Below are 27,279 nucleotides of genomic sequence, written 5' to 3' on the forward strand. Positions count from 1 at the left end.
ACAAACATTTACAAATGTTAACTCTCCTTTCCCCGCCCCCAAGGCTTATAGCAACAGCACCTGGAATGGTGTGAAAGAGAATTAATTTGTTGACTCTTCATTTCCTGCCCTTCTCATCCACTCCCTTCCAATCCCCTTTCCTCAATGTTGGAGAGGTAAGGAAATCTATAAAAGAAACCCTCCCCACAGTCTGGTGGAAGGCAGCCTCTGGAAGTTCACACCTACTCACAACCTAAGTGTTTGGGGATGAGGTAGCTACACCCAGAGTTATCTGACTTTACTTTTGAATTATTCCAAAGAGAATTAAACAAAGGGCTGGTTTATGCAAACTGTGAGTGAGTGACCTCCCCCCTCCCCTGCACAAATCCAGTTGCTAGATGCCAGCTCTATTCGAGTTCAAAGGCTCAGATCTTGCAGAGGGTGCAAAGTCATGTTCAAAGCTGATAGAGCAGTAAGAAAGATAGGTGAAGAGATTTAACAACAATCCGCTAAGGTCTCTGATGATGATGAGACACTCTGATTCTAGGGAGTCGGCAAGGGAAAGGATGGGAACAGAGGCATCAAGATGATCCTGCAAAGTGACAACATCTTTTGTTGTCTTGTTCTTTCTTGAAAATTAACGTGAAAAGGAGAAGAAAACCTAAATTCAAATGTAAACAAAAAATGGGCATAAGGGAGATCCCAACATATTAGATTAAATTTGTTTGTAGACATTTTCTCAAAAAAGATCTGTTGAAACCAGGGCACTTGAGGAATACTGACTCACACATTCATAATCCTTCATCATAATTACAGTCTCCTGATGATTCTTAAACTACTCTATCACTTAGCACAGTTATCTTTAAGCAAAGTATTCTATCTGCAAAAGTAAACATCCTTTTTTCACTATATGTGACCAAATACACAATAAAAGCCAAGCCTCATCTCTTCCTGAAAGCAGTTGAGTAGCCACAAGTATATTGGCAGCTTCTTTTCTGGAAAGCATATAAAGATGAATTTTTTAAAAAACCCTTGAAGATATTCTGCCTTTTGAAAAAGATCATTGGTAAGTATTTATATTTAAATAGATTAGCAGAATACCTCTGCCCACTCAAAGATCAGTGTAACAGGTTCTGGCAGATTTAGTCCAACATGAAAACCACTGGTAGATATTTTCTACTGTTATCATAATCCCCAAGAGATGTTTCAAAACTAGAAGCAAGGAGACAATGAAAACCAAGGGATTTCAACTTCCAAAGACTTGCCTTCATTTTCTTGAGAGTTTTGAGAGTAGTTTTCAAGTAATGTTCAAAAATTCCTTCCTAAGCCAGGTATTCTTGCCCTTTTAGAATACATGTGATTAACTATTTAATTAAAATAACATTAAAATCTTTAATGTATGGAAAAATGTATATTCATTAATATATCAACCTTATAAAGTCAGCAAAAAAACTATTAATACAAAATTCTCAAGTAACTCACAAATATATAGAGAGAGAGGGACTGTTTACACTAAGCTACAAAGACATCAATAAGCAAGGGTTGGTGATAAATCCCCAACACTAAATCTTTCTCATATATAATATACAAAATAGGAACAGTAAGCACATAGAGGAAATTTTGCTTGAATAAGTGATATATTTTAGGAAACAGAATACAGATGTTCTTCAATTTATGTGAGATTATGGCTTAGCTTGAAAATGTTACTAACACAGGACAGCATCATGCCTATGACAAGCCAGGGAGGATACTGAAAGTCAAATCATTGTGAGAGAGCATCTTTGTAGACAATATAGGGACAATGATCTGCAGAAGATGAAAAGCCAAAGGAATGCAGAAGTTAGATGCACTCTGAATATTTTTTTTCCTTAAGAACCATACCTTAAAAAAAAAAATTCCAAGTCCAAAACTGGAGCAAAAATAGCAACAGCAGTTTCCAAGTTCTGCAGATTTATTCAGCTCTATATTAGTCTTCTCCTTCTCTAGAAGTCAGTTTATGCAACAGATATGTGTTGCAAAATTTTCAAACTGAATTTGTATCTTTGAGAGCAAATAATATTTGCAGCAGAATGGTTGCAAATACATTTGCCTGCTTTGTAATTCTAAAGCTCCACGTGTTCACACTTAAACAGGGACCCATTTGTTTAACCATGTGATTATATACTAGTGATAGAGTGAAATTAGGAGTTGGGGCTGGAGACATTTATATGTAAATTATCTTCCTATGAACTCTACACATGCCTGAAACAAGTATAACAGATACCCCACTTACTCTTTTTTTATTTATTGAGCATTTTTTACATGTGTAAAATCCAACTCCATTACCTCCAATTCCTCCGCTCTCCCCTGCTACCCCTTTTCCCTCTCAGTTTAACTTGGTCTCTTTCTAAACCTACTAAACTGTGAGCACCTGTGTATGCATGGTTGTACCGTTGATATTGAAGCATGAGGAAACCTATCAGGAGCCAATTTCCTGAAGAAACCCGACTCTCCAAGTAGCCAGCAATTTCTAACACCTCCCAAGCTAACAGTTTGACTTCATGATCCCATCTCCTATCTATACTGGGATCCAGGTTGGTTTGATCTTGTGAAGTTCCTCTTCATGCAATCTTAGCCATTATGTGTTGTACAACAGTCCTGTCCTCTTCTGTGATGATCCCCATACCATGGATGAAGATCTGTAATATAAATGACCCATGCAAAACTGAGCACTCCAGTCTCTCACTTTCTGCACTGTCTAGTCAAAGATGTCTGTACTAATTGCCATCTACAAAAGGAGCATCTCTGATGAGAGTGGAGAGTTGCATTTTAATGGAGACATGGAAAAACATGGAAACTTTATTATCACATTCATTTAGTTGAATAAAATTTTTCAGTTTTCCCCCAAGAACCTATGGCACATCCAGCCAGCCACTGGTGTTAGACCCAGTTAACAGTACCAAGCATGAGTTCCCTCTTCTGAAGAGGGCCTAAATCCAATCAGACAGTGGTTGCTTATTCCCATAATATGCTTGTCTCCATTCAATCAGTAGGCATGTTTTGCCAAGCCTGCTCTTGTTACAGTTGACAAGGTTGACAGCAGGGTAAGACTATTGATTATGTTCCTCCCATGGTAATGTACAGAGCATCTTCTAGCCCTGTGAAAGCTACCCAAGACTAAACTGTGAGCACCTATATGTGCATGACTGTACCGTTTATATTGAAGCATGGGGAGTTTTCCTTCTACCTCAGAAATATATTTTAGAGTTGCCATAAAACAAAACAAGACAGCACACAGAGATTATTTAATTTTAACTATGTGAAATAATTGTATTTAAATTACTGAATTCAGAGAAAGAAAAGAATGACAGCACTACAATTTTTAAAGCCCTGAAAGCTACCAAAAGTTTTATTTGGCAATATATATATATATATGTGTGTGTGTGTGTGTGTGTGTGTGTGTGTGTGTGTGTGTGTGTGTGTTTGCTCATTCAGTATCATTTCTCTCAATGATACTGAAGTAAAATACTGTTGTTTTTGTGGAAAGATAGTGTCTTATTATGTACCCCAGGCTGGAATTGAATTCCCTATCTTCCTGTCTCTGCCTCTTAGGAACTGAAATTATAGGCATGTGCTACAATACCCAACTTAGAACACAACTTTTAACCAATACAACCTATAAAATTTTGTTGCTTGAGTTAATGAATGTTAGTTCATTATTTCTGAAAATATATATTAACATATTAAATACATCAAAAATAACTGAACTTATCTTCTTATGATATTTATAGATAGAAGGGCACAAATTAAGTTACCAGTTTGATTAATCCCCAGCTCTCATGGCTCTCTAATGTAATTTTTAGTTGTAATTCCACCTTCTCCAGCATTCTTCATCCTCTGTTAATATCCATGAACACACAAAATGTGCTGCATCTTCAGAATTTCTGAGCTAGATATTATATTTCTTTTATGTCATTAATGATGATGTTAATGCCATACCAACTTCCTCTTTCTCACCCCCTCTAACTCAGTGTTGCAGAGGCAGAAGGTGAGGACCATGCTTTGTCCCACCACAAAGAAGTGGCCTACTTCGTTTCGGTACCACAGGCACCTGCTTTTTACACAATACAGTGAGACTCCAATAAACTAGAGGACCCCAAATTGAAGTTGGAGTTAATAGGCTTCAAGCCCTGAATCTGCCTTGACTCTGAGCTTTCCAAATTCCTTATAAGAGAATGCTCTACCCTGGGAGTTTAGACCAAAAGAGCTGCAAATAAGAGTAGGCTGGTGGCTAAATGGGTGAAGCCCAGGTGAGCAGGATCACAGAAGCCCAACAAATGTAAGGGGATATATGTAACATAAAAACTACACCTAGCATGGCTGGAATTGATGAAGCATGCAGTAGTGAACCTTTATTGTTTATAGTAGAAATGTTATGAGAAACGTATCATGGAAAGACTGGGAAGTGATTGAAGGTACAGACTACTACAGAGTCACGGTGACATTTCACATATGAAAGACAGCAACAAAGAGACATGGTGATATAAGGCTCTACTAGAGAAATTTGCAGTGGACTAATGTCAAGGTGTAAGGTGTGTGGTGTGTGTGTGTGTGTGTGTGTGTGTGTGTGTGTGTGTGTCTATGTATGTCTGTGTGTACAGAAAATTTTCTTTATATTCTTTATACGGTGAAAAGACAAAAATAACAGCAAAGAACGATGAGCAGGATGACAGGGGTGGGTCTGGTGGTAATCCAGAAAGAAGAAAAGGAAGAAGAGGATGAGGAAAAGGAGAAGAAAGCTGACTTAATTTCAAGGTGAACACTTTAAAATGACAGAGTGAGGAAGCTTAATTTTCATGACTATGACATAAAAGCCACAGATAGAAATGGAGACCGCCATATCCTGATAAGAGATTCAACACAAACCTTTCCAGCAACAACTTGAATGTGTAATCCAAGTTAACCAAACTCATCCATCCATCTAGCAACAAAAACTACACATACTTTTTTCTGTGAAAAGAAAGGAATTTTTCTCCTTTTATAAAAACATCCAGGAAATGGTTGAAATCATTCACCGTTCCAAAACTTTTACTGAAAAGCTCTGATCCTTTAGAAAGGACAATGACTTCAAAGAAGGGATGATCGCTCTAAAGATCCAGATGGGAACTTGATGCCTTTATTTTTTACAGTGAATCCATAAATCGTTTTTTTTTTAATGTTTAGGGGTAGCAAAGTCATCGCATTGAAGGTAGCTTGTGTCACTTATTAGCTTGCTCCCTAGAGCCCTCAGAATACCCGATGATGATTTCAATCAAACCAATCATTCACTGCACACATAATCATGAATAATTTAGTGGGACGATAGATCTATTACTTAATATAGTGCTAACCTTTTATAATGCCTGTACCTAGAGAGAGACCTAATATCTGTGTCACACAACTCCTCTCAGTGTTGAGTTTTGGAGAGAAGCCTATGACTCATAGAATACCTACGCACAGGCAATTATAAACCACAGTATGGGGAAACAGTTAACCTTTGTGTAGCATTTAAGAGTTTACATAGTACTCTTGCAGACATTATCTCATCTGATGCTCAACTCAGTTCTGAGATGGAAGCTTTATTTCACACCTGAGAACAAGACTCAAGGAGTTGAACTGTTTTGCCTAAAGCTTCCTGCCTATAAGGTCAGAGGTCTGGTACTAAAAGTTCAGGTTGTCTCTGGTACCAGGCGTGCTAAAAGCTGATGGTAAGGGACTTTTTAGGAAGCCTATACCCTCACCCAGACAACAGCCAATTTGTTCAATTAGCCTGTTTTCACTGTTTTATTGGCCGCCTCTCTCTGGTGACCAGGAACTTTCATGACAGATCCTGCCAATGAGGCATCATCACAAGCTCCCATTTCTACAGTAACAATGCTTATTTTGTTATGAACACAAATCACATGTGTACTCTTCTCATCCTGAAGCAAAGGAAGGTACACACCTGGAAGTAACAAGTGCTGAATTCTTTAAAAGCTTCCTGCTGTGTGAGACAGCCCATGTGAACAGTGCGTAGACTCATATTCAACTGCAATTTAATATTTATTTGAAGTTCTGATTTGCACATTTTTATTAGTTCTTGGAGAATTCCATACTATACATATTCTTAAAGGATAATTACCTTGAGGTAAGCTTATTGAGGGAAACTTGCTTTGCCCATTTGAGAAACTCTGGAATATTCTTCATTAGTATCTATCTCTCGATCTATCTATCTATCTATCTCTCTTCTTCTCCTCTCCTTTCCTGCTCTCAAGTTCTTCATCAAATTTAAATGTTTCCTCTCTGCTTTAAAGAATATTATTCTGCATTTGATGCAAACTATTAAGAGGACCATTAGATAAAACTGGTATTTTTTAATAGCAAAAATAAATTTTATCCAATTGAGAATAGTATATTAAATCCAGTCTTCATTGGTTTCATAAGTCATTTTGTAACAATATTTTCATCTCAATTTCTAGTATTGTGTTTACTCACAAATGATAATATTATACGAGCCATAGAAAGCATCCTTAGACCAAGCTCTTTCAAAAGGTTTGTGATTTAGCAGGCACAGGAGGAAATGTGGCTTATAATTGCCATATGGAGAGTTATCAGTACCTTGTACCTTCAGACCAATGAAAACCAACAATAGTGGAAATGCTTTCCCACAAAACTAAATGTTTATGCTTGTATACTGAGACACAAGTCTTCTCTATTTCTTCCATCTCATTGTATCAAAATCAACCTCTTCAAATGTCTGTTATTAGCAAAACCCTTTGATGAACTGAAATTTTAGTCATTACAATTCATGCTCACAGGATGTGGGTTGTTGGCTCATCGAAAACATGTCATTAGGACAACTTGCAGCTGGTACCCCAAATTTAATTTATTAACACACCCAGCAATAACCAGAGAATTGTAGTAATTTGGTTCGAGTATTCAAACTCAGCAAGAAACAATCAGAATTTCTGGTATCAGGTATCGAGCTAACAGGATTCCTGCAGTTAAGGTGGGGTTTGTAGGGTGACTGATTATTCTGGGATGCCTGAGACAGTGTGATTTTTCTCAGATCCAAGATTTTCAGTGCAGGAACTAGACAGACCTAGACAATCAGGTTCCACTTTAGACTCAGGTGGGGAAAGTCTCTTTCAACTCATCCTGGGGAAGACAGAAAACTCATCTCTGGGAAGGAAGTAAAAGCCGCATGCATCGTCAGAAGCAGAGCACTGGAAAAAGCACAGGGTGGAAGTTATCCAAGAGGCCTGGATGTTACACCTCACAAGTATTCAGTTAAAGCCTGTCACTGAAACCCGGATGAAGATAAGATGGCCCCAGAGCCGGACAGGCTGGATCATCACCTTGAATACACACAGCAGCACAATAGAGCAAGGAGCAATGGGAAAGTAAAATTTGTAGAATTATTTTAATTGAAATCTATGTCCTTTCCTGTCATCTCCTCAGTCTGCTGCTCTGCTTTTCTTTAAGCCAGGTTGAGCAGTTTCATCCTTAAGTATGTGTGGGCGCAGCAGAGCTCCCATGTCAATGCCAAATAAGAAAGTAAGGATGTCACCAGAACTATCAGGCTCCCCTGCTGTTGTGAGGCAGTCTGCCTGTGCTGTTAAAGACACAATGAATATAACAGTCAGTTTGAGTTTCTGCTGGACTGAGAACTTTTCACTGGAAGACACCCAGTGCTCCTTCTCATCCTTTATATGTGCTGACAGTGTAGATTTAGCCTGTCCCACCACTCACTTCCTCACTCAGAATGAAACATCAGTGATACTCACCGTAACGAGATGTTTTACTAATGGAGGCGACATCTCATTACAAACGGAACCACAACAGAGTGTCATGATCCATTGTTAGATACTATAATCTTAGCTAGTAACTTTTAGAAAACAGCTATCCTCTCATGGAAATTAAAAGGCAAAACTCACAATATCCAGGGCTTCTGTGACAAGTTGGTAAGATAACAATTGTGCAGTGTTATGCGGGACACTAGATGCTGTTCAACAAATGTTAACTCTTCTCTTTTCCTTCTCCTATGACAAGATCTTGTCTGCAGATGAACAAATGGCTCACTTTCAATTTTGAAGAAATAGTTTACAATCATTATTGATTACCGGTCTTAATCTCACCTCATGGCAAGAACTAACCAAGTTTGTTTTCTTTGATTCTTACATTTATTTTAGCCTTTGAAGCCATAAGTGTCTCTTTAAAATATATCAGAATAAATGGCAGTCTCAAAGAAACAACCTGACATTTGTACCAAACAGTTCAAAAATGCAACCTGGATGATCACATCACTCACTGTCCTGGGTCTGTGTAGAGCATGCCAGCTTTTGGATAGTGACAGTTGCATAACCTAATGCAACTCCATGTGTTTGGTTATCCTCAAGGTGAGAGATGGGTAAAGGAGCCAGCACTTCACCTAAAGACCTGTGAGGCTGAATGCTGCCTACTACATGAATCTAGAGAGGGGCATATATGTATATAACATTAATTAATAAGAAGAAAAGAGATCATGGAATTCAAAGAGAGTAAGAGGCTGTTACATGGGAGAGAGGAAAGGGAAGGGGAAATAATGTAATTATAGTCTCAATGAATAAAAGAAATATTTTTTAAAAAGTTTAAATGGAAAAGATACAATGCTTCACCATGACTTCTAATCAAGCAAAACCTCATTCTTTCTAAACTAATGCATGAAAGTTAGGATAGCCAGTAGCTCTTCTGATATCCTGACTGTGTAAAGAGACTGTTAAGAAAGGAGCCTGGCACCAAGGTTATATTCCTCAATGCTGGTTTCTATCAATCAAGAAAATATGGAGTTGTTACCATATGTCAGCAATGGTCTAATATGAATTAGAGAAATCAGTTCATCTCTCACAATAATTCTGTGCTACAGGTACATTTTGCAGATTATTAAAATAATACTTAGAAGATTCTTTAAGGTACCAGAACTGGTGACAACCAAAGTAAAACTTAAATGTGTGCCATGCAGGCTTCAAAACCCATTCTCCTACTAGCTCAGGTGAGAGAGGAAAGTGCATTGTTCTTCCTTTTAGTAACATTCTGCCTTAAATTCCAAAACAGTTCATTTTGCCTTGCTTAGAAATATGTATGTTGGTGTGTGTGTGCACAAATGTACATGTGCATGTGTGTAAGCATGTATGTGCATGTGTGTGTGTGTTTGGGTGTGTGTGCGTGTGTGTGTGTGTTGCAATGTGTCTTCCTCAATTGCTTCTCCACTGATTTTTGAGGCAGAGTCTCAGGCTCACCAATTAAGCTAGACTGACTGACCAGAGAACCTGAAGGATCCACCTCCCATTTCTAACATAATCAAATGATGTGTCAGAACAGGCCGCTCAATTTTACCTATCAGTGGCTACAGACTGCATATTATGAATCTCAGACATGGGTCACTGTTATCATTCTATAGAAAATCATGCCACTGCCATAGAAATTCTTCTCTGCAGTAACTTCTTAGCTTCTTGGTAAGTAGTTTAAGCGAATGTCTTTAATGCTTTCTTCATCATGGTGGAGGAAAAAACTAAAAAGCTCTGAGTTGTATTCACTTCAAAAATGAAATCTCCAAAGGTTTGAGAAAATGTCCCAGTTTTTTCAACTCAGTTTTCAAAGGTTTTTAATAGTTAATTTGATATTCTAGAGTATTCAGCAGTATCCCTTAATGAGCTTAAAACTGGACCTTTTTCTACAGGCTTGGGTTTCAGATAATGATTTGAGACCACCTCATCCTGCCTTCTTTACACATTGATGCCATTAAGTTCAAAGTCAGGCATGAAGGTGAACCGACATTAATTTAAGACCATTTGGAGCTCTGTTCCTTGGATTAGCCACAAAGAACCTCCTGTGTTAGCCTTTGACAAGATTTCTATTAGTTGGGCCAGATCAAAAGCTGGGTGGAAATCAACCCACACGGCCAGACAGGCATTTCCCCTTTCCTCTTCCTATTTGTGGAGGTCAGTTCAGAGGTCATGAGAGACACTGTAAATCAAAAGAGCATGTCATTGAGTACAAATCATATGAATAGATTAAAAATATGACTGTGAAGTTCATGATTAGCTTTTTCTATATTTGGGGAGAGGCAGAAATAAGGCAGAGTGGACTCCTCCCTCTCTGAAACACTTCAAGTGGAATATCTGACCTCCGACTGAAATTAGGTGTATTAAAATAACAGTCTTGCAGGCTTTTTCTATTTCTGCACCCATCATTGCTGTGAGGAATGTTGCTGATTCTGCAGGACCCTAGCTCCAACACTCCACTATTCTCTTTCCATCCCTCTCAATGGCCCAGTCCTTATTCAAGCTGCATTAGAGGCTGCTCTGCTGCGCACCAAGACATAGGAGATTTTGTGATATTTCCAGGGCTTTCCTATCACCTCTTTCATCCTTAGACAGAAACAACTCTCTTCCTCTTGCCTACCTGCTCAATATGTGGTTCCCCTAGACTTCTCCTTTTTTTTTTTTAAAGATTTATTTATTTATTATATGTAAGTACACTGTAGCTGTCTTCAGACGCACCAGAAGAGGGCATCAGATCTCATTATGGGTGGTTGTGAGCCACCATGTGGTTGCTGGGATTTGAACTCATGACCTTCCGAAGAGCAGTCAGTGCTCTTCCCCACTGAGCCATCTCACCAGCCCCGACTTCTCCTTTTTAAATTTCTGTCTTGAATTGGTACACGTTACCTTCACATTTGCATTTCGGAGATGGGAAAATCTCATACGGGTTTGGGAGATGACTTGGTGGTAGTTCGCTGTACAGGCACGAAGACCTGACTTCAAAATCAAAGAACTCACATAAATAGTGGGGTGCTATAGTGAGTAAGTATCTGTACTCTCAGCACTCCTGCAGAAAGATGAGAGATAGACACAGAGAGTACCTGGAAGAAGGTGGCCTGCTAGCTAGCCTGGCATGCACAATGAAACAGTAAGAGAAAGAACTATCTCAAACAAAGAGGTAGAGTAGGATTGGAAAATGAAGTCTCTCTCTCTCTCTCTCTCTCTCTCTCTCTCTCTCTCTCTCTCTCTCACACACACACACACACACACACACACACACACACACACACACACATACACACACACAATTCTTTTTAAAATAAAGAAAGTTCTCCTGGGTGGGAAAAACTATTCAAGCTTTACTGATCCATTTCCTCCTCAAAGAGTAATTGTATGCTCACCTTCTTTTCCAACACACTTGGAGATTTACATTGGTCCCAAAAGTTTCCCATTATCTATAAAGTTCAATCCCAGGAACCTGGCACTCTCAGAGGCTTCACAGTAGTAATGAATTTTCCCCCCAGTCACTCGAGATTACATTGATTTCCCCCTCACCTTTTAAAGTTTATGTCTGCATCAGTCATTCTCAAACTGAAATATATTCTCCTTTTGTTATTCCGTAAGGTTTCCTATGTTCCTTGTTTGTCCTAGAAACCATCAAATGCTGAACTGTGATAGTATAGATTGGCACCCCACAGAGCATGCGCTCCCTATGCTGTTGATTCATTTTACAAGAATGATGTGTGAATGGATGAATTTATATACACCTTAGGGCATGTGTAAAGGCAAGGGATGATCACACAGAGGCAAAAAGGTAAAACTTGGAGAAAGACTAGTCTTGATTTTTGCCAGCCCACCTGGTAAACTGGAGACATTGTAAACAAGCAGTTTGAAGAAGACAGGGAGAGGGCAGCTACTATTCTAGTTAGAGTCCTTTGTCTGGCAAGGGACCAGAAGGTGAAGTTAGCTCACGGGTTGCTTGCAAACAAGCCATCCTCCTTTCCTCTCTCATTTTTCCTCTCACTTCAAAAAAAACTTTATTCTACAGAGACAAGTCCTGGAGGAGGGCAGTGAAGGTGAAGGGGGAATAAGGAGAGAAAGTCAGTCATTCATCACAGGCACAGCTGGAAGATGGCAGCCTTCCTCTGCCAGAAGGCAAGAGAACACATCACTCTATTCCAGGCCACTGAGCAAACCTGAGCAAGGTATAAAACTTCTAGGGGCAGGAGGGACCTATTAGGAAAAAAACCTACTTAACTGAAGAGGGTTAGCCACACAAAAAGCCTAAGGGACAGAAGCTCAAATCCTCTGGGTCTGTCTGACCGTATGAACAGAAAGACCATAAAAATGAGCCATCACCACAAAGGAGGTAAATGAATAAGCAAGGAGAAACGTCTACGTCTCAGCAGCGCCAACCCAAAGATGCTCATTTGAGGTGTTTACAATTGATACATACCTTGAGATCATGAACAGTTTCACTTTCTAAGCACTCTTTCAAGAGCATAAAAGTATGAGCCGAGAATAATACTTGCTTGATTGCGTGGGACAGATGGTATGTTTTTTTTCCTTAAGTCCTCGAAACAAAGCCTGACCAAGGAAGGATGGGTTTTAACTGATGAAATAAGAACATGTGGATCCAAGCACGAGGAGTCACTGGAGCCCTCCAGGGTCATAAACAGAGGACAGGCTACCAGATCAGGAATGGGAAGGAAAACCCAGTGTCAGACAAACCCCCAAGGCACAGTTCCTCCTAAGATCATTTTTTTTTCTGCCTGTGAAAAGACTTGTGTTCCAACTAGAGAGAAAATCTTGTCTAGTGAGTGTCATTAACTCAGTATTTTGAAGTTTCTGTATAGCACATTTTGTCCTTGAAGAGGAAATTCTTTACAGATAAGGCTCCCACATTGTTAAAAGCTTAGGCGGTCAAAATTGTATACTTTATTTTAGTAGATTTTCAGCATTGTAGAAGCTTTGGTGATGTGGAGTGTTTCTCATACAAATTGGTATAATGTGTTTGGTTTAATAAGACTGGGAACTGGAAATAGTTGCACTGACAAGCCCAGATGGTAATATAATAGTGTGTCAGATTAATAGGATATCCTAAACAATCTTGAACTTGTAAAATAATTAACAGTAGCAATAAAATAATATTATAATTTATTGTAATTTTGAGTACATGTGCCATTTATGGAGTAGAGGAAAGGTTGAAGGACTTCAAGTTAAAATTCAGCCTTTTTGTTACTTATGAAAATTTAATTTTACATAGTCCATTTTTATAGTTCCAATTTCCATTCACCCGTCACATCTGAGCATGAAATTGTGCAGTATAGGCAACTGGCAAGGACAGCAGAGGGTCACAGATGTGCGTGCTGGGAGAGAATGAGGTAGGGCGATGCTCTTCCTTGGGGACAGAGCTTCCGGGATGTCCCCGCTTGCCCTTATCTACATGCTGATGCGCAGCTCTGTTATTCAGCAGCATGATTTTGTTAGATACCTGGGGACTAGCTTCCATTAATGAATGCATACAGAACTTCACCATTACTAGAAATAAGAGAACTAATTTAGACCTGCTTCCAGCAATAATGTAATGCACACAAGTTAGCTTGCCCGTCCCTGCATCGTAAGATTTGATCCCTTCTACTGGTCTTCTTTCTGAACACACTGACACCTGAGATACATGTCATATGTCTTACATTTATCCCATCTTCTGATGCTATATAGTCAAGTTCTGACTAGAGTTACACTATTTCTTCTCTTTAGAGATTCTGGTAAGATACTCTTTGGGGAGTCATTAGTGTTCCAGTTAGTTGTAAGCACTCTTCCCTAGAGGATAAAGGTGACCTGAAAGCCAGGTCACTCTTGAAATTCATGTTATTCTCAGTAGCATGGATGTGGTTTCTCCCTCATTCAGCAACCCACTGAAGGAGTCCCTAATAATTTCACAAAGAGGTTTATTCGATTTCCACAAAGAGTTTTTTTGGCATAAATTTTCTGCTCATGGTCAAGTTCCTAGTAAAGACCTCAGTGATAGCGTGGGAAGCATGGTGTTGGGAGCTAACACTTTCCAGTTTCACCAAGTAGAACCCTATGTTGCAGGATGCTTGGGCAATAGGATTTGTAACTTTAATTAAACTTAAGCCTTACGTCGATTATAAGTAGATACTTCACCAAAATGGCTCAGCTAGCAGACTATACTGCAGAAAATGTGGCTGCATTGGCAGTTAGAAAACTGAAATTGATAATTGATTAAATAAAATGTATGGAAGCAGTAACCTCACCAGCACAGAAGCTACTTAATAAATTCTTGCACTGTTTTTAGCTGGAATTTCAAACACTGATGAGTGGAGTGTTAAAGTGAGAAATTTAATGAAAAGCAGAGAAATCAGAAATAAACAGAGGGATTTGTCTCATATTCACAATAAAGCCATATTCTTAATATAGGACAACTCAGAAAGAGTGTGGGTGATCTGTCAAGAATTTGTTGGTTCTGACTTGGGACCATTTTACTGTCCTGGGTTTTAGACAATCACCAAGGGCTGTGTTTTGTTTTGTTTTGTTTTGTTGCTCTTGTTTTTGTTTTTTCTATTATTGAGTGGAAGGAAACATATCAATAGCCACCATGAGCCAACTGGTGAGATTAGTGCACAGTATGCAATAACAAAGGCAATTCCACCCACTCACCTACCCCTACCTCCCAAGTACTCATGGGAGCTCAAACTAAATAAAACAACATCATTGTATTCATCTATATACACCCTAACAGTAGCCAGCAGATGGCCATGGACAGAGAAAATGCTAGGGTGTACATTGAATTGAGCTGTATGATGGCATATACTATGCTTTAAAGACTCTTTAAAATCCTTAGTCTAGTCAAAAACATTGTGTTTAAGAAGCAGAAGCTTAGAAAACGCAGTTGATAAGAGTGCCTGTTTGGCTAATAGACAGTTTGAGTATCTGACAGCTGCATTAGAAGCAGAAATCAGTAAACAACTTCCCCATGGTGTGGTAAAAGATTCATTTAGGCACTCCAGAGTCCCAAATGGGAATGGATCAGCTGAGAAAAAAAAGAAGAAGAAATACAATAAATGGAAGCAGATAGACTTCTAATGCTGTAACACACAGCAGAAGGCCTGGATTTCTATTTGATGCTCAATCCACCCTGAAAGCCCAGCAAGCAGAGAATTGGGATCTGAAGAAGGTTAGCTGCTATCATTATCAATAGTAAATAATCACTAAGACAGCGAGGCTTTGAGTCCAGGAAAACAGAACACAGAGTCTCCAGCTTGGTTTGAGTTGAGAAAGCTCCTGAAGCACCCAGCAGGAGGCTCCCTGCCTGCTGTGAAGGTGCCTACTAGGCTTCTCTTCTATCCCCCCAGCTTTCTCCAGTGACAAGCACTGACAGTCCAAGTGCTGCCTAAGGACTCTCTAACAGGCAGCATATGGCTGTAATGCTCCAAGTTCTACTGACTGACTGAAGGCTCAGGCTGCCACTGGACCCTTTGCTCCACTGCCTGTCCATCATATTTGCTCCAAACCTGAATTTTTCTTCCATCCAGCTGGTCAGGTCAGAATCTATAAACAAAACCCTTTTATAAGCAGGTCCTGCCCATGTGGAGAATGGGAGTCACTTCAGTTATGCCTACTTCTTGTGAACGCTTAGAAAGGTCCACAGTTAGCAGTTCACAATGTATCTCAACAATGAGTTTGCATTAGGAGGAAGCCAAATCCAGAAGGGTGATACAGTCTATCCCTGTGGTCCCACAAAGGTGCCAGGAGAAAGCTCCCATCCACTGTTCTGGACACTGTCTGTCATTATGGGCACATACTGCTCTCCATCCTGAAAGCTTGCACTGTTTTCTCTTCCCATGTGTGTTCTGAAGTTCAGATCTTTAATGTAATGTATGTATACACTCATGTGAGTGTGTGTCTGCATCAGTTCAGCTATGCTGAGTAGGGTACTGGAATAAGAGCTGAAATAGGCCTTAGGCATACCCAGGTGTTGCAGTGGCTGTCTGATATTAGACCAGAATAATACCAGTGTGACCCATAGGCAATCCTTCCTGCCCAAGGTAAACCACACTTCACCCCTAAGTGTTTTTCCTTCCTTCCAATGCAGATGTGCTGGCTTCAACCTCGCTTTTACTCTTTATGTTCAAAGACTGACTTCCCCCAACTGCTGTGATTTTCACAACATGTCCAAGCCTGAGATTTTTTTCCCATGATTCTAACTCATTTTCTTCAAAAACAATTTACAATTTCATGTCATATAGCCAAAGCATTTTGGCAAGGTTCACATACCGCATTACTTTCATCCCTTCTCTCTTTCATTAAACCACTTTTCTTTGAAACCTTACTTTCAAGGGTTCTTTTTTCCCTCTCTTTTGTGACTATTGAGTTCATTAGGATAACTCTTATGAACATGAATGGAGTCCTATTTCCTGGAGTCTGGGTAACTTAGCTATGGCTGTACCACTGGAGAAAATGACTCTCTATCCCTCACCAACCCATCCACCATCAAATCCTGAAAGGCCCCTCATTCTTCCATGACAGAATGTTGGTGTGACCAGTCTTATGTAGGCCTTGGGAATGTAGTGACATTTGCTAAGGGACCATCATCCCGATGGCCATGTCATATCAGGCAATGTTACATATTATTCTTCACTGGCTTTTGCATTCTTTCTACTCCCCTTTCCCACAATGTTCTTTGAGCCTTGTAGGAAGAGATATGTACATACATACATACATACATACATACATACTACATACATACATATAATATATACATATATATAGTTTTATGATGAACACTCAACAGTTACTTGTTCTTAGCACTTTGAAATGTTATGAACCTTTACATTAACCACTGCCAATTATACAAAAGAAGCTTCTCTGACCAGTGCAGAAAGTATCCCTGATCTACAGGAATAATTAAAACACAAATATTTAGAAGTCATTTTGATACTATTTTCATTTAAAACACAGCTATAGAAGCATCCTCCTTCCCACGTCTGTGATTTGCCCAGCCACTGGCTTTGGGCTACATTTACAGTATAAGGAGTGAATTTCCTCCCGTGAAGTAGACACCCTTATAACAATCATGCCACTATTGCATCTGTGGGAGTATCTTGCCTGACAGGTTGGTCTTGTAGCTTTCAAAGTCCAAGCTCATTCCACAGGTAGGAATATCGATTACCTTTTTTGCCCAGCAACCTGCATAGCAGCCTTTAATATTATGAATACTAGCCAACATGGAGGGAGCACCCACTTCAGTTACAGCTTGATTTCTCTGTGTCCTGCAATCAAAGTATGCATTGTTTTCAGTTTCAGGATCTTAACGTCTAGTTTTGGTGGGTAATCAGGAACAATGGCAACAGCTTGTATTACTTGGCAGAGGAGTGTGCCTGGGTTCTCCCTGGCCAACAATAACACATGAAACTAGGATTTTTAATTAATAACCTCTGGCTTCTGGGAACAGTGTTGTCTACTTATACAGAGGTCTCCCATTCATTTTCTGAAACCTAGTTCCAGTTATGGATTAGTGACTGCAATGAATGTGACATTCTCTATTCTTTACCATATATGGCTGTCAAATCCTTTCCAAAAATTCTACCAAAAATAAACCTGATCCGCATAAGCCATGTGCATATGAAAGGGAGTTTGGAGTTTACATTAAAACACTGTTAACCACTTCAAACTGTCCAGAAGTTATGTTGGTTTTAAAAGTAGGCTCTTCTGAGGAAAGTTATTTGCAAGTTAACCTCTCTTGGATATTCAACTTTTCTATCAACCCCCTAATTTCTTTCTATTCTTCCTCCCCATGTTCTTGCTCCATTTACCTATCTTTTCAGGATAGTTGGCAAATCTGTGTTCTTATCATAATATTTAGGATTTACTCTCAACTGCAAATAGTTTTGCCCTGCTAGAGGACATTTCACAATTGTCGTAAGATATTCGTGGTTGGCACAAATAAGGAGGTTCTTGTTACTGGCATCTAGGACATAGAGACTAGAAATATGCCAAACATCACATTCCAAATGCACCTAACAAATTCCATAACGAATTCCCTGACCCAAAACTTCCATGATGGTGAGAAGGCTGGAATTTGGGGAATTAATGCAGAGTAATTTAACTGTTGCAAGCCACCCCTTCATCTCTATTGTTGTGGTACTTATTACACACCACAGTTCTTCCGTTCACCCACCTGGTAGACAGCCTAGTTGCTTAGCAGCATAGACCATTCTCTTTCAGCTCCCTGGCACAGAAACAGTATTTAATAGTCCTTCTGTAATTGAATAGAACACTCATACAGCAGCTCCTCTGGTCTTAGTATGAAGCCTGGAATAATAGAAGGGAGGTTGCATTGGCAGCTGTGAGCAATTGGAATTCCTGTTAGATGCGACGCCACGCATTACCATGGGGGTGACTACATAATGATGGGAGGTATGGCCTCAGTGGAAAGACCATACACTAGCCCTCTTGGTGAAGAGATCTAAAGAAGACTGAGCACAGCTCTCAGAGGTTCCCTTTGTCAACAGAGGACATCAACCAGCTGAGATTGTTACGATTCCAATTTCCAGCAATGCCATCACAGCTTGCAATTTGCATTGCAATCAGGACTATTTTAAAGAAAGAGGTGTAACAGCCTATCTAAATATTGCTAAAGCACATATAAATGCCCATTTTTCTTGACTGAGTAATGATAAGTGGTACAATTATTTTAGAATTAGCAGTAATTTTCTAAAGCTTTGTGAGTAGTTCATGAAGTAATGGAATTTCAAATGGTAACTTCTAGATAAACAATCAGTTGATGAAAAAGAAAAAAAAATGCCCACATATAAGGAAATGAAATTTTATTATGACGTTTCTAATCAACCACTGAAATCTCATTTTCCAGATTCTGTTCAATCAAATCACCCAACCATGACATCTATAACCACAATCAAGGAATTAGAAAATGCCTTTAAATATTTTTTAAACTAATGGCAATCAGACTTTGACTTTTTAAAAATAGGTTTTTCGTTATTTTATTTAATGATAAAATGAAAACAGATCAAAAATAGTAAAAGAGGAAAGAAAATGGAGACAAAAACTATATAGGATTTACATGACTTGGTCCTTAACAAACTTGACTTAAACTGATCATAATTTGTCCTGCCGTGGCTTCAAATAACTCCCCTGGAGTGAATTACACTGACAAGTTACTCAAAAGCCATTCTTCCTGCTTCTTTGTTAATATTTTTTTTCAGGACACAGCCTTCATTTGCTTCCAGGTACACTGGGTAAACTCAGTAGTTTTAAACGAATTGTGCAATATTGGCATCCCTTGGTATCCTGAGTTGGCTCCATATATCAACAATTGTATAAACTCAAGTCCCTTTTCTGAAATGGTAATATTTGCATAAGGCTTAAGTGGATTCCCCTATGTATGTTCAACTACCTCTAGGTTACCAAAATAACTAAAACAATACAGATGGTATGTAAACAGATATAATATTATGTAACACAGAGGAACAACCAAAAAAATCTGTATGTATTAAGATGCAATATTTTAAAAATACTGCAAACCCCAGTTGATTGAATACATTGATATGGAACTCAGAGACATGAAGCATTTTCTCTCTATATTTCTAAACCAGAAGTGGTCCTCTTCCACAGAGCCTCTGTAGCTAACTTGCCCTACAGATTTCATCCTCGTCGTGAGAAATCTGAACTCCCAGAGGCACTGCACTCTGAAAAATTGCAAATCATTGCAACATCTAAGATTACATCCCTCTGCCATGTAGAATAATGGTCCCTAAAGATGTCTACATTCAAATCTTTGGAACCTGTATATGTAGTGGGCTCCAACAGCAAAAAAGAATAAGGATTACTAGTAAAATAAAGATTGCTAATCCATTAAATTAGAAAAAAGAAAACTTGTCTTAGATGTAACCATAGGGTATTTAATATGGGACAGATGGAGGCAGGAGAGTCAGAAACACAGAAAGTCATAATGAAAAAGACAAAATTGGCCATTGCTGCCATTGGCAATTGAAGAGAGCCTTGAGGTAGGCAGGGAAATGGATTCAGAGAGGAATTGAGTTCTGCTAGGACTACTTCTGAATTAGGGACCAGTGAGATCCATTTTTGAACTTCCAACATTCAGAACTTTAAGGTAATAAGTCTGAGTTGTTCAAACCCCCTCAATCTTTGGTACCCTATAGTAGCAGCATACAGCATAGATATGCCCTCGCCCCAGGAGTCATTTCCATCACTTTAAGGATGACTTTTGTTGCTTTGGAGAATATGGTCTACACAGTAATTGTAAGTCCATTCTCTCTCCAAGGTAGTGATTTATAAATAGTCATGATAGAATTCTAGAATTCTCTCTCTCTCTCTTTTTTTTTTTTTTTTTTTTTTTTTTAGAAAATGTTATAGCCTGTAGGCAAGCCTGTAGGGCATTTTCTTTTTTATTAGATATTTTCTTTATTTCTATTAGGTATTTTCTTTATTTACATGTCATATGATTTCTCTTTTCCCAGTTTCCCCTCCAAGAAACAAACAAACAAATAAACAAACAAAAACAACAAGAACAAACCCCTTTTGCCTCCCCGCTCCCCATGTTTGCCACACCACCCTCTCCCACTTATTGGCCTTGGCATTCCCCTACACTGGGGCACAGAATCTTCACAGGGTCAAGGGTCTCTCCTCCCATTGATGATCGATTTTGCAATCCTCTACTATACACATGCTGCCAGAACAATCAGCCCCACCATGTGCAGTCCTTGGTTGGTGGTTGAGTCCCTGGGAGCTCTGAGGGTACTAGTTAGTTCATATTGTTCATCCTAGATATTTTCTTTATATTCATGTCATATGATTTCTCCTTTCCCAGTTTCCCCTCCCAAAAAAACCCCAAAACAACAAGAACAAACCCCTGTTGCCTCCCCCCTTCCCCTGCTTGCCACTCCACCCTCTCCCACTTATTGGCCCTGGCATTCCCCTACACTGGGGCATGTGAAAGAATTCTAATCAGGGAGACATACTGATGTCTCTGGAAGCTTCTGAGAATGGATGTTTTGCATATATATATATATATATATATATATATATATATGCACATAGATACCATCATCTATATAAAATAAGGAAAGTTTCTATTTATGAATCATATATACATACATACTATGTATGTGTATGTATATATGTATATATATGATTCATAAATAGAAACTCCTCTTATTTTCTATAGGTGGTGTTATCTATGTGTAATTCTTAAACATGCTTCAACGAGATTATGGTGGTAGATAAATATATTAATAGAAATTTAAAATGCTAAGAACAACAGAAAAATTAGTGAAGCTGAAATCATGCAGTCCTCACAGGGTACTGACAGATGCATAGGTACCCCTGGAATGATCACACCTTCAGACTTCTGGGAATATGGGGGAAAGAATGTAACCATGTCATGAAAGTATTAGTAGATATTCTGTGGCCATCAGAGGTAGCCTCTCTTTCTTCTGCCAGAGATTAATTCATTTCATAAGCAAAACATTAAGCATTTCTTCACTAGCTAGACTACAGTAATATGGACAGAGGTTTTTGAAGTAAAATGTCTTACTCTAAAAGATTTTAAGAATCAGATTCTAATTAAAGATAGTTGGCTGAGAATTAAAAAATCCCAGAATTACACTTGTAATATTTTTATCTTGACTGTATTAACTGACCCAAAGCACTCAGCTTGTCACTGTGAACACATCTCACTTCTTGGACCTCTGATGCTATTGAGCGGGAAGGTCCCGAAAGGCTTCCCCGCTCTCTCTCCCTATAACATATTCTCACTCCTCACAATAAAACTCAGATACTGACTTCAAGGAGCCAATCCTGGCATTCTTCCTAGCCAGTGAGCATTAAACATTAATAATTTTATTTTTCTTGTATCCCCACAGAAGCTTAGACTCATTTTCATCATGACACATGAATATTTTGAAATGTCAGAATTTCATTTAAAATGTAAGCCAATGCCTTTCTCTCTTCCTAAAACCTGACCTTAAAAGTTAAAATTTCATAGGTTATACCCTGTACCAGGACTGTGCCTGGTCCAGGAGAGAGGGGAGGAAGTAGAAGGAAGGGAGGGAGGATGAATATGAAGGAGAGTTTCCATCCGGAGCTCAGATGAGACATCAGGGTAAAGACACAATGTGGGTCGCCATCAGCATATGGATGGCAGCTGACGATGAAAACCTGGAAGAGAGTGCCAAGAATGTTTCCTCAATACAATTCACCATCACGGATCAGAGGACAGAAAGGTGCTGAGAAGGAACCCCTGGAAGGAATGCAGTCTGCTGTTAAAGGAGACAGTTTCTAGAAGAAAGGGGTATTAACAGTCTGCAGAAAGTGGAGAGGCCAAGAAGGAACCAGGCTGGGGAAGGAGCTTAGATTTCGCCTTCAGAGAACAACCTCCAAGAAAGGAACTTCAGGAGAAGGAACAGAAAAGGTGGGAAATGCCTGTGGTTTAGACAGACGGTGAACAGAGCCCATAGGTGCATAGTGTGCACAGGTCCCTTCTCAGGTACCCTCCCAGAGGGAGACAAGCAGAACACGTGGTTCTTGGCCTTCTTTTGTAATGTATCAAATGGACTTCGTGTCCTGAAAGCAGCTGCACTTTAAAACCAGGTCTCCAAGTATTTTATCTAGTAGGACAGTCACACTGCCAGGACTGGCTTGGAAGCTGGGAGGTCAACTGTGGGGTGTTCACTCACACAGGTTTTCACTTTTGATTTCTTAGTGTGTTTAATTCTTTTATTTGTGGAGTACAGATGCCACAGCAAGTATGTAGAGGTCGGAGAACAGCTTGTGAAGAAAATGTTCTCTTCTTCCACTTGGGAAGGTCACACTACTGAATACAAATCATCAGCCTTGACAGCAAGTGCTTCCACCCACTGAGCCACCCTGCCAGCCCTAGTTTACTCTTTGGACTGCCACAGAAAACAGTGTGAACTGACCGCATTGTTAAGCTCAGCACACAGCTGAGGCAGGTGGGGCTTAGAGAAGTCACCTACCCAACATTATCACTGTGACATAGTAGTCAAGTGTCAAGAGCAGGGTCCAGCTCAGGTGGAATACCCCACAGCCTACAACACCAGAGAAAAAGAGGCACGGATTCTTTCTCAAAGGTGGCTAATTAGTTTTGTTTTATTCAGATCATCAACTAACCAGATGGGGCTGACACACAGTAAAGGACACTGTGCCATACTCAAGGTCCAACTATCTAAGTACTAATCCATCTAAAACAATCTTACAAAACATCTGGAACTCTGACTGGACTGTTCTGCAACATATGACATGCTTACATATAAAATTTAACCATCTATTTATGCTTAAAAGGTTCTCAAGAATACCTTTTAAAATATTAGCTCATCTCAAAATACTTCCCTTGAGATCCCTCTGGTTTTTTAAATAACAGACCCATTCCCATAGACACTCAACCCAAACATTTGAGGCTTACCCTGGCTTTCCTTCCTCCCCTCCACTGCACACCTGAGTGCTTGCAATGACCTATGGTTTCTATTCCCTATTTGTCACTTCCCCTCCAGCCTCACTACCACAGCTTTATTTAAGGCCCTGTCACTTGTTGCCTGGACTATTTCAATAACCTTTCTAACTCATCCTACTACCTACAGATGGATGGAGTCTCTCCATCCATCTTTCAGCCTATTGTCAGAAGGACCTCCCTAACACACAAATCTGGCCATGCTGCCACCCTGTTTTAAATCCTGCGATAGCCCTATCTCTTTAGTCTTGTGAGAAGTTCCTGTACGGCTCTGTCCCCATTTATTTTACAGGGTCATCTTATGTCATTGGTCCATAAATCCTTTCTACCATGCATCCCATCTTACAAAAAAACATACTGTTCTCCCTCGAAATTGCCATATTCTTTTTTTGGTTCTAAAGTTTTTCAGATATTCTTTTCCTCTACCTTAAATGTAAGCTTCATTCTTCCTAAATCAGCTCAAACAATTATTTTGTGTTAACTGATATATCTGGGAAAATAAAATACGCACATGCTGTGCTCCTGAGGCCTCAACATAAAATTTACCAAGCGCTGAAAATCACTCTCCTCTACACTATGAATCTTCAGAAGTCTACGGTGTGTTCTGTTTCTTTTGGCAGTTGAAACCGCTAACAACATAGAACTTGGACATCTAAGACCAAACAAGTACTTTGTTTGGTTTTGGGTTTTTTGTTTTTGTTTTTGTTTTTTGAGACAAGGTTTCTCTGTATATCCCTGGCTTCCTGGAAGTCACTCTATAGACCAGGCTGGCCTCGAACTCAGAAATCTGCCTGCCTCTGCCTCCCAAGTGCTGGGATTAAAGGAGTACTTTGTATACATATCAGACACCTGGGCAGAGATTTAGCATTATCACTCTGTGATTGTTGTCTCTCTTGCTCCCTTAGACAAACAATGTATGCACAATGTATCTCAGAATATAAAACAAATCTTTACAATACCACTAGAATTACCTAGAAATAACAAATAATTGTATATGGTAACATATTTTTGTTTGAGGATGGTTTAAAAAGTTCAGTTTTCCAACCTCCCTAGAGAGTCAGTAGTCAAGGAAGCATTGGTTCAGTGTTAAGAAAGGGCCAACCAGAGTAGGCTGCAAACCCTATGCTTTTGAGACACAAAACTGGGTAGGTATTGAACTCCTTTAAGGAAATCATGCTAAAATGAAGTCCTGCTGCCTCCATCAGTTGAGCATTTGAGTTCTTGAACTGCAAGAGCAGACTAGAATTCTCCAGTGTCCCACGGACCATGTTCGTTATATGAAACCACAGGCTACCTTTATCATAGAGATAATTCTTACAGTTCTTTGGAAATATAAGACCATTGCTTAATCTGGGGACATAAGCGGCAGGAACGCTCAAGCTCTAGAACCCAATAAAATTAATTTATGACATAATTTTGTCACCACAGAAAAGAAGAGGAGGTCATAGTTTGGGAAACAAGGAGGCTTTATGCCTCATTCACATAAATAGAGGTGGAAACTATTCTAAGGACACAGGATAAGAACAGAGAAGCAAATTTTCACAACCATGAAAAGGAAAATAGGTGTAAGATGTCATAATACATCCTGTGGAACACTGAAGATCAACAAATATAAATTCTCTTGCTGCATCAGATCCCTCTGTGATCATAAAATGGAAAGAAGAAAAAAAAACCCAACGATATCCATGTTGTAAGAAGCACACTAAATTTTACTTTTATAATTGAGAAATCCAATCATGGAATCCAAATTCCAAAGCAATCTGTACTGTTTATCAATGAATGCTTTGAGCTTTTATGAAGCACACATCATTTAAAGGTTTTTGTGGTCTACCCCACCCATCTCCACCTGCATGCATCCTCTCCACAAAGCCCTCAAAGTGTCTCTTGAAGCTAACAGCCTTATTGTCTGTACTTACACAGCTTACAGTCTGCATCTCTATTCAGTAATTAATTTCTTATCTTGGCTTTCAGCTTTTTAAAGGTAACAGTCATATCATATCCATCTTTGTGTCCCTCTCCAGCGCCTATCACAGTGTCTTGCCTGCAGCTGGTATGCAATACATCTTACTGAGTATGAGCCAGGGACTGGTGCACTGTAACATAAATAAAAGAAATCAGGTTCTGCTCTTGCTGTGCATTCATTCATTAATCAAGTCTTACCTCTAGCTCGTTATTTACAGGCAAGGAAGAGAAAAGCTGAACCCACAAGTTCATACTGCTGAGATCAAGACCCAAAGCATATGTTGCACCCCATGGAGGTACCATTGCCAAAAACAAAGTAGAAGGCCAAACTTTCTGCAAGAAAGACTACCCCAAGCTGGGCAGTGGTGGCACATGCCTTTAATCCCAGCACTTGGGAGGCAGAGGCAGGTGGATTTCTGAGTTCGAGGCCAGCCTGGTCTACAGAGTGAGTTCCAGGACAACCAGGGCTATACAGAGAAACCCTGTCTCGAAAAGCTAAAAAGTAAAAAATAAAAATAAAAAATAAAAAAAGAAAGACTACCCCTGGGTAAAGAGGGTAAATGCCTCCAATGAGGGGCAGGTCCTGGAGTCACCTTATTCTAGAAATACTTCTACCATTGGGTGCCTACAACAAAATACTTACAAAAGGCAGGCAACTTGGCAGGATAACTAACATAAATTGGGCAGTACATAAGTGGTATTTCATAACCACAGTTATAGCCCCAACTGTGGGAGAGGAGAAAATTCCATCCCAATTGAATTCCAAAAGCTTTATTATATTAAATCTAAATATTTTAATAACTGAAATAATGTTCTTCATATGTTTAGTAGTGACTTGAGGACCAATAACACCAGATCAAGGTATTATCCCTCTAGGTAGACTAAGAAAAACTTAGTCACATGTAGAATCTACAAGTTGGTGGCAATTAAAAAACTTGGGTAAACAAAATAAAATGAGCCTTGAGGTTATTGTGGCAAGGTATACTTCTTACCAAAAAGCAAACACTTGAGAATATCACTTAATTGAACTATCAAAAGTGTTAAGACCTTAGCATCCAAATGAAGAACTGGAGATGGAGAGATGGCTAAGTTGCTGAGAGCATTTGCTGTTCTTACAGAGGACCCAGCTGCAGTTCCCAGAGCCCACATAGTGCTCACAAAGATCTGCAACTCCAGGTCCAAGGGGTCTGATGACCTCTTCTGGCCACTGAAGGCAGAACAGGCATTCATATAAAAATAAACCAGTCTCAAACAATCAAAAAGCTGTAGAATGGTTTTTGGCAGGGAATAGACATGGAAATAGGGAGTTAGGAATCAAAGGACATAAAGTTTCAGTCAAACCAGATAAAGAAGGTCTGGAGATATGCTGTGTAACACACTGTACCCAGAGTCAGCAACAGTGCAATGTAGTCAAGATGTTGCTTAGGGTAAATTTTTTTTTCTTTTCTTTGGTTTTTCAAGACAAGATTTCTCTGTGTAGCCCTGGCTGTCCTGTAACTCACTCTATAGACCAGGCTGGCCTCAAACTCAAAAATCCACCTGCCTCTGCCTCCCAAGTGCTGGGATTAAAGGAATGAGCCACCACTGCCAGACGAGGGTAAATCTTAATTTAGAATTCTCACCACAAAAAATTACATACATATATACATACATACATACATACATACATACATACATACATACAGGAGAAGGAAGAAGAAAAAAGAAAGAAAACAAAATGAAATAAAACAGAAAACAAAACAAAACAAAACAAATAAAAAAACACTGAGCCACATAGAAGTTGCTGTTTTAAAACAATGAAGAATTTCTCATAACTTACTCTTGCATTTTTAACATTTTTTAACAGGTTTCCCTATAGCACTTTCCCCTTTCTAGCGTCACAAAGTTACAAGATACCTATGGCATCTGTGCTTCCTGACAGAGAGAATTCCATATTTGTTGAAATTTTTTTTAATTGACTTAAAAATCATAAGAAGATTAAAATATCTTCTACAAAAAAAAAAAAAAAAA

The 27,279-nt window shown here is 39.2% G+C and overlaps 1 protein-coding gene across 11 annotated transcripts in view; it reads right to left on the reverse strand.

Annotated features, from left to right (window-relative positions):
* The window catches only part of Grm8 (glutamate metabotropic receptor 8), an 804,058-nt gene that overhangs the window by 611,755 nt on the left and 165,024 nt on the right, over window positions 1–27,279 (reverse strand). For 3 of the 11 annotated variants that reach the window (XM_031381315.1, XM_031381313.1, XM_031381314.1), the window contains 3 exons: window positions 25,224–25,400; window positions 17,980–18,113; window positions 16,972–17,071 (listed from right to left, as the gene is read on the reverse strand). The exons of 5 other annotated variants lie outside the window; for them this stretch is intronic. The gene's annotated coding sequence lies outside the window, so the exon portion shown is untranslated. The remainder of the gene's footprint in view (window positions 1–16,971; window positions 17,072–17,979; window positions 18,114–25,223; window positions 25,401–27,279) is intronic. 3 more of the 11 variants (XM_031381319.1, XM_031381316.1, XM_031381318.1) reach the window with 1 other exon arrangement.

Source organism: Mastomys coucha, unplaced genomic scaffold, assembly GCF_008632895.1.
Source record: "Mastomys coucha isolate ucsf_1 unplaced genomic scaffold, UCSF_Mcou_1 pScaffold20, whole genome shotgun sequence".
Taxonomy (NCBI): Eukaryota; Metazoa; Chordata; class Mammalia; order Rodentia; family Muridae; genus Mastomys; species Mastomys coucha.